Below are 8,970 nucleotides of genomic sequence, written 5' to 3'. Positions count from 1 at the left end.
GACCCCAGCGATTAATCTTATGACCAGCTTTTTAAATTCTTGATCTGATATGTTGTCTAGATCTGCCTTGAGCAGTTCTGTGGCTGTGACTTCCCCCTGGAAGTTCTTCAAGGGAGAGTTTCTTCGTTTTGTCATTTTTGCTAGTTAACCCAATCCATTTTAACATGTTTTAATGTTTATTTATTTTTGAAAGAGATTGACAGAGCGTGAGTGGGAGAGGGTCAGAGAGAGAGGAAGACACAGAAGCTGAAGTAGGCTCCAGGCTCTGAGCTGTCAGCACAGAGCCTGATGCAGGGCTTGAACCCACAGATTGTGAGATCATGACCTGAGCCAAAGATGGACATTGAACCGACTGAGCCATCCAGGCACTTCAAACCCAATCCATTTTAAGTTCATATAAATATACAAGCATTATCATTACCACCATCATGATCCTTATGCCTTTTTTCCCAGAGAATATTGAAGAGAATGTAGGCTCCAGGCCTCTGTTGAGGTCAAACAGCAGGTTAGCCAAAGCCTGAAGGTTAGAATTCAATAGGCCACAATTCCCATTAGACTCATGAATTCCCTGCTGCTGCCAGAGCCAGACTGTTTCTCTACCAAATTATTGCCAAGGGAACACAATGCACTTCTCAACTGTAGTTTCCACATTTTCTCAAGATTAAGTAGAGAGCTTTTTGACTTACTTTTCCAAGAATATCTTAATTTTTAAAATGTTCTCATTTTCATCACATCTTCAGCTTTTAACTCTCAGCACCCCCAGCATTCAGGTCTCTGTATTAATCCATTGGTGAAGCCTCCATGTTTGTTCTGGATATGATTTCTAGCAGCTGCCACATCTTTGCTTATTCACGGATGGGAAGAAGGAGAAAATTTTAATGTCTGTTGTCTTAATCAGGGACAGGTGTTAAACTACAGCACAACAACTCTAAAACTATTCTTCATTTCAACACCTAAGAAACACACATTTTAAAAATCTATAATGATCAGACTTATTTGTATGATATTCGTTATTAAAGGATAACAACTTATTCTTTATAAACAAATAGAAACTACCTGAAAGGATTTGCTTCAAGATAATCCAGCTGGCCAAATGAGAGGCCACTGAGAAAAAGACGAATGGAAAGTGGGCTACAGTTAAACACGGTTGTCCAGGAACTGATAATAGATTAGGCTGGATTTTCTTGTTTACTTTTTTACATTTAAAAAATTTCCATAATATATGCTAAATAAATCCATTTAATAATGAAAGTTAAAGGTACCCAAGATGGCTCATCGCTAATATTATGGGTATAAATACTTGCTCTTAAAAATGCCTGTGCCTGTTTACTACCATGGAAATACTTTTAGCAGTTTTAAATTGCATCCAGATGGAAGAACCACTTAATTTTTATGGGTTTAATAAATGATGTAGATATTCTATACAATTAAAAACTTAAAGGTTAGCATCTAGTCGGATATCTAGATTTTTCAGCTCAGAGATCTTTGTGATCTATGACCTACCTTTGTCCCACTATCTGGATGTGAATATAATTTTCCACTTCTAAAGCCTACCTTCACAAGGGTTATTATGTACTATTTGAAGCCTTTTTGCTCAAAAAGCATCATATAATTTTATCTACTAATGGATCAAGATTCCTTAGGATTGGTTTCTGGGCTTAAAATTTAATAACATTTTTATCTTAATACTGTATTTTTTCATGGGGAGTAAAATGAGTTCTAAAAACACATATTTAATTAGCAACATTTTCTTTATTGAAGAAGATGTTGAGAATTTTGGCAGGTGTTATTTTCATACAGAGTCACATTGATCTATTATTCTTTGCCCTTCCTTCTAACTTTCACATCAGTTCTTTTGCAAGATGTTTGATGACAATCAACTGTTCTATGTGTGCTGTAATAAATTCTCAAACAAAAGAATAAGCAAAATTGAAAGTATCACTCTTCAGGATAAATATGAAATGTCAGTGCTTAACAGTCTTGACAGGATACATAAAATGTCTTGTGAGACAGTGTCCCCAGAAGGAAAGCTCAAATTCGATTATCACATAATGTGCTATACAAGATGATAGACAGATATTCTATGTATCTATATCAGTGAGGTACTGACCACCACAGAGAGACACAAATTAAATATTATCCAATTGGTATTAATACCAACATTTTTTGCCTGATGTTTTCTCAAAACAGTATTAAAAAAATAAAAGTCAATGTTTATAATAAGAGATTTTATTTCATGTGAGAAATCTCACATATTTATTCTCTTCCCTTTCATTAAAAAAAAAGGTAGAATGACTGTATATTATAGCCAGATGATGGACTATTACATTGTTAATTTTGAAATTTACAAAGAATAAAAATTATCCAGAACACTCAATGCTGAGTCACCACATAATTCACATGGCTTTATAGGCTGTAAATTTATGACTTGCATCATAAAGATAAAACACAACATTCAGTACCTCAAATAATCTGTACCTTGTAGAACAAAGAATCTATACCTGGTAGAAGCAGATGGTCAAGCAGTGGTCTAAACCAGATGTAGAAGCTGACTCTGAGACCAAATGGAGGATGTGCCCAATGTTGAAAAAAACAAAACAAAAAAACCCAGGGGCGCCTGGGTGGCTCAGTTGGCTAAGCATCCGACTTCAGCTCAGGTCATGATCATGCGGTTCGTGGGTTTGAGCCCTGTGACGGGCTCTGTGTTGACAGCTCAGAGCCTGGAGCCTGTCTTTGGATTCTGTATCTCTCTTTCTGATCCTCTTCTGCTCACGCCCTCTCTCTCAAAAATAAATAAAATATTTAAAAAAATTTTTTAAAAACTTCTTAAAAAATTTTTTAGTCCAAATTCTGAGAATGCTCACCTCAGAAGGTTCCCCAGCAAGTGTCTTTCCATGAAGAGGATTCTATTACAACTGAGAATCTGTCAGTAATGGGGGTTCAGAATAGGTTGGCAATCTCCAAATGAAAGATACATAAATGAATTGCCACGCTCTCCTGTTTGCGTAAAAAGATAAACTATCCTGGACCAAAAATGAAGAGAACAAAAGTGAAAAGGGCTCTTGCTATGAAGCTGATGATCAAGACCTTCATGGGACTCATTTATTTAATGATACATTCATCTATCCATTTATCAACTCAGAATGTAGACTGAAGGAGAGTGCAGCATTTCTGATTCTGATCGGAGTGTTTGGGTTAAACATAGAAGGAAAAGAGCAGAGCTATAATTTGAAAAAAAGAAAAGAGAGAAAGAAGCTGGCAGGGAGAGAGAAAGAAAGACTTGAAAACAATAAATCTTTATTGTCATAATGAAAGTATGCAGAAAGTAAAAGAAAATTACTCTTGTCTTCTAGAAATATTCATATTCATATTTTGCTCTTTAAACCCTTTGCAGAAATGTGGCAATCACATTATCCGTGAATTTAATTGTGAACCACCTTTAGAACTTACAGAAGACGCAACCCCACTATGTAGGCTACAAAGATGTTTTCAAACTATTTTTTCTGCCCAGTTTTTTAAAAACTTTTAAATAGGGTATCCATAATGAATTTATAATGTAGTGACTATTTTAAATAAATTCACTAATCTACATTGATTACAACTTTCCAGTTTCTGCAAATCTATTACTTAGATATAAAATTATAAATTGTGCTATGTGGCCTGAGGGGACAGAACTAGCTGCATCCAGAATTTTCATTAACATGTGGAATAGCCTTCTAAGACTGTAGTTGTCTGACATAGTAATGAGCTACCTTGGAAGGTCTGAGATTGCCTCCAGTAGGGTCATTATTTATCCAGACTAAAAACTGATGTCATGGAGTCTGTTGTAGACTTCTACAGGAGGTACAAGAGGTACCTTTCCTCCACGGTCTCAGTGATAATTTCACAGTTGTATGACATTCAGAAAAATATCACAACTCAACCACAATTATAATTTAAAATTTAGCACTTCCCACCCAGTGCCTTCGCACTTTATAATACAGTATTGTCCTTGTTAATGCAAAAAGTACTACCAGACCCTTTAACCTTGAGCTTCTACCAATTTGACCTGGTTTGTTCTGATTTTGAGGATCTAGGGTTCTCAAAAAGGATTAAAGATATTTGATATTAATTAAAACGCTAGTCAAAGTCTAACAATTTCTAGTAGCTGAATAAAAGTTAAAAAGTCTAACTCCTTCCAGTTTTCCTTCTAAGAAGCTATTTAGCCCACAGGAGTTTACATTTGCAAATGAGACACATGACAACCCAGTCTCCATACTCTATGGCAAACAAGGTACACTAATTACAAAAACTAAATCGACTGGAGAGGAGAAAACATGTAAAATTATATGCTGTGTCAGGACCCAAGGCACAGAATTATCATTGACTTCAAAACTGTCTGAGTGAAAAAGATCAATATTCAATTTCACAAAGATAATGCAATATCTGGAAAGAAAAAAGTACATGTTTATCAGAAACTTTCCAAAGGATAAGATTTTGGGATATGGAATCAAACCTTGAAGAGTCAAATAGCTAAAAAGATTTTTTAAAACAGCTGCTGGATTAAAGGCAACCTCACTAAAATCACTGATTGCCCTGAATGTTGCCAGGTCATTCTGAGTTCCCTAGTTTCTCCCATAATACTGGAGGCACTAAATATCCAGCTGCAGAATATTGACAGCCAGCCCACAAATGAATTGCCTCTCAAAATGAAGCATAGTGTCATTATTTATTACAGGAAGCCAAATTCTTCCTCCTGTGATTCCAAATATAAAATTTTTAAAAAGGACAATGATTTGGCTGACATTTTAAAATCACTTTAAAACGTTTCAAATAAAATTGGACATCTTTATGGTTAATGTTAAATAAATGGTATGAGGTAGAAGATAATGTATTCAAATAATTTTCAGATTTAAGGGGAAGGGTAGATGTTTACAGATCAGCATATTTGTCAAGATTCACAGCAAGGAACCATATTTTAAAAATCAGCCACAGGATCTAGAATTTAAGGCCTCCAAGACTTCAGAGATTAATTGGTCCAATTTCCCATCTAGTACCACATTCACCACAGAACCTTGATGAGCTGATATTTCAGTCTACAGTGATGTAGTTTTATGAGTCCCATAGCAGCATTTGGACCTTTATGAATCTTTGAGTTTTATGCAACTTAAATCTATCTTTCTGGAGCTTTTACCCATTGTTTATGACTTTAGAACTAAAAGTTGCGTGTATTCAATTCGGTACCTTCTCTACATGCTGGCCTTTCTAGTTTTCTTTTTTTCTGTGCTAAGAATCCTCAGTCTCTTCAGCTCTTCATCATGTACATTGCACTTTTTTTTTTTATACCTTTCATCACCCTAGTGGATTTCCTTAAGATGCTTTCTGGGTTGTTAGTATCCACCTTAAAGAAGGCTAGCCATAGTTTACAACAGTTCTTTGACCAACACAACATAAATTATATTTTATTCCCAATATTCTAGATATCAAAGTTATGTGAAAGTAGCCATACTCCCACTTGGAACATAAAAAATACAATGGGCTCAACCAAATCCCACCACCATTTCTCTCCCTGGCACATGTCTAGATATTTCTTGGACTCCTCTGCAGTTAGGTAGAGCCATGGGAATAACATCTGGACGATGGAATATCTGTAAAAGTCATATATTCCCTTCTCACGCTGGCCGAAAACTACTAGAACTATTCTCAGGAAATTCTCTGTGTATTCTTTGTCCTTCATTTCTTGCTTTAGTGGAAAGTATCCAGCACTCAGAGGCCCAGTGGGATGGCAAAAGTTTGAAATGGAATGAGTCTAAATCCTTGAATAAAGTTATGCAGAAGAATCTCCCAAGCTCACCACCTATCCTCATCAGACTATTAAAGGAGCTAGAGATACTTTTTTTTTAATGAGGTGAATTTGGTAAATAGCAATATATTAGTTTTAGGTGTAAAACATAATACTTTGGTATTTATATACACTACAACGTGATTATCACAATAAATCTTGTGACCACTCATCACTATACAGTTGACCACCTTCACCCCTTTCATCCACCTCCGACCCCCTTCCCCTCTGATGACCACCAATAATATGTTCTATCTATGAGTTTTGCTTTGTTTTTGATTTATTTTTGTTTTTTCGGTTCCACATGTAAGTGAAATCACATGGTATCTTTCCCTGTCTGACTTCTTTCACTTAGCATAATACCTTCAAGTTCCATTGATGTTGTCTCAAATGGCAAGATTTCCTTCTTTGTTATGGCTCAGTAACATTATGCTGGATTATATACCACATCATTATCCGTTCATCCATCCATGAGCACTTAGGTTGCTTCCATATGTTGGCTATTACAAATAATGCTTTAAATGAACTTAGGTGTGCATATATCTTTCTGAGTTAGTATTTTTGTTTTCTTTGGATAAATACCCAGAGGTACAATATGAGTAGTTGGATCATATGATGGTCCTATTTTTAATTTTTTGAGGGACTTCCATACCAATTTTCATAGTGGCTACAGGGAAATACAAAAGGTATTATATTTGGGATTTTTATGCTTGTGAAATTTGAACTTAGATTATCTCAGTACAGAGCCCATGCTTTCATACATATAGAGTAATAACAACTAGGAAATAATGAAGATAGTGCTTCAAGTGATAAATTAATTGACAAACTTTTTTTTTCTTCACCTCTGCTTGCTGAATCTCTCAAGAGATAAGTAAATCACTCCTCAATCCCAAATGTTAAGAGTGGTGTCATCAACATTTTGACACACTTTCTAATACTAGAATTTGTGGCAACACACACTTGATGGTGTTAGAAGACCCAAATCAGGACCAGGCAAGTCAGCAATATACAATCACTATAAAAAAATGTCTTTCAAAATGTATAAGAGCTCTTCTAGACATCACATACTTTACTTATCTGCTCTTCAATATTATGCCACTGTTTGAATAAAATTCCTTATTACTCTGAAGTCCTCCTTAATATTTTTTCATGTTTCAGTAAGCTTAATTAATTTATATTTTATTTATATTTTTTAGTGCCAGAGTACCAGCTTCATTTTTGTTGTGTTCCTTACTCATTGGTTGTAGAACACCTTGTGGGACACAGTCTACTAAGAATGACATTTGACTGTGTGTCAGATATTATAAGTTATATTTATTTGTAAAAAAATGAATTTTGCTCGTGATTCTAAATTTTTCAGAACAATTGAGAAGGATTTACCATACAGTAGTGCGCTACAGCATACCTTGTAAGAACTAACTGACCTCTTAGGTATCTTTTTTCTGGATATATTTTTCTAAGAATGAAAAAACAATTTTAATGTGTATTTATTTTTGAGAAAGAGTGAGCAGGGGAGTGCCAGAGAGACAGAGAGAGATATGAAAGATCAGAGAGCCTGATGCAGGGCTCAAACTCACAAACTGTGAGATGGTGATCTGACCCAAAGCTGGATGCTTAATCAACTGAGCCACTGAGGCAACCTCTAAGAATGAAAACTTTTTAAGATTTATATATTCTGTTTATTTATTAACTACATTCTTTTTGTGCTATGTTTGTAGTAATTTTAAGTGGACCCTATCTCCGTGTAGGCAATATGATGAATTTTGGCAGTTGCACGTATATATGTTTGTGTATGTTTTATGTATGTGTGTGTGAATGTATGAACCTACAGGTTGCTTAGAAACCAGTAGGATGACCAGGTCTTCATAATTACTTTGGAACAAATGATTTCAACTAACTTCTATGACATTGGTATAATCTGTGGGCTGCCACACCCTCTCCCAGGAACACAAGGGTTAATTTCATCTGGCAAGAACCTCAGCCTGGCGCTGTATCTCATCCATCCATTAGCAATGTTGCACATCATTCCAGCAATCTTGAGAATCACTCCAACTGTCTCACACCATGGAAATGTGTTTGACCTGCTCAGGCAGTTGTCTGACTTTGATGGATTGATACTAAATTAAGGTCCTCAAAGATCTCCCATATTATATCACACTACACTTGGCCACATCTCATCTTGCAGCTCCTGCCTCCAATTAAATCCCCAGGCCCAAACCACATCAGGCTTCTCACTCTTCCCTTTGGGCTGTCTCCTTTCACCTGCATTCCTCGGCATCTGCTAATATCTGTGTAGAATGCCCTTCCCAAATCTGCTGTATAAAATTCTCCCGATTTTTCAGTGCCAGCACAAATGCATCCTCTTCCCTGAATTCCTATTTCTCATCCCAGTACTTTCTTTGCACCCTCAGATTCCTCTGTACAACTCTGATAGCAGGACTTACAGTTTTTTATGTGCTGTTTTATCACTCTTACTGGATCATAACCTGCAGAGGAACAGGAAGCACAGTTCATTCCTCTTATATGGTCCAAAGGAGCTGTATATTAATGTGCTCAACTTATGTACAATGCAGCAAGTGAATGCCTACACAATTGTGAACATGTCAGAACATGTGTTCAGAGGAACTTTCACATTGCATTTTAGAATTATTTTAAAATTTAAACTACAAAAAAAAAAAAAAACAAAAACCCAAGCCTCCATTGATGTTTAGGAATTATTTAGATGATTTTTGAAGAACTGAAAACTTTTGAGTTTATTTTTTTTTTGCTATTATTCTTTTTTTCTGTTTATTTATTTTTTTAACATATGCAATTATTTTCCATCATTTACACTACAGAAGTTACAATTACAGTCCAAACAGAAAAGCAAGGTAAAAAATCAAATTCCCAACTTTCTATTCCCAACTTAGACTTATACAGAAATTAGAAGGTTATGTAACAACTAGTTAATCACCTAATTTCACAGCTATCTGAAGTGGTGATCGTTATATAGCAGCTTATCCATGATACATTCAAGATACATGATACAATTTATTACTTGCCCATAAGCTAAAACACAGCCTGCTTAATACCTTTTCTTAAATTCCACCTCTATACTACAGTATACTTGAGGTCCATGCAAAAAAGTAGCTACCTTTTATATAGGAAAT

General features: G+C 35.4%; 1 long non-coding RNA gene across 1 annotated transcript; it reads right to left on the bottom strand.

The window, feature by feature from the left end:
* Window positions 1–701: 701 nt before the first annotated feature.
* Window positions 702–8,310, bottom strand: LOC115292468. Its single transcript, XR_003909011.1, has 2 exons — window positions 8,266–8,310; window positions 702–844 (listed from the first exon to the last, which is right to left on the bottom strand). It is a non-coding gene; the product is annotated as an uncharacterized LOC115292468 (long non-coding RNA).
* Window positions 8,311–8,970: the final 660 nt, after the last annotated feature.

Source organism: Suricata suricatta, chromosome 5 (assembly GCF_006229205.1).
Source record: "Suricata suricatta isolate VVHF042 chromosome 5, meerkat_22Aug2017_6uvM2_HiC, whole genome shotgun sequence".
NCBI lineage: Eukaryota > Metazoa > Chordata > Mammalia > Carnivora > Herpestidae > Suricata > Suricata suricatta.
Note: the sequence above shows the minus strand (reverse complement) of the source record. Positions and strands in the feature narration are given on the sequence as shown.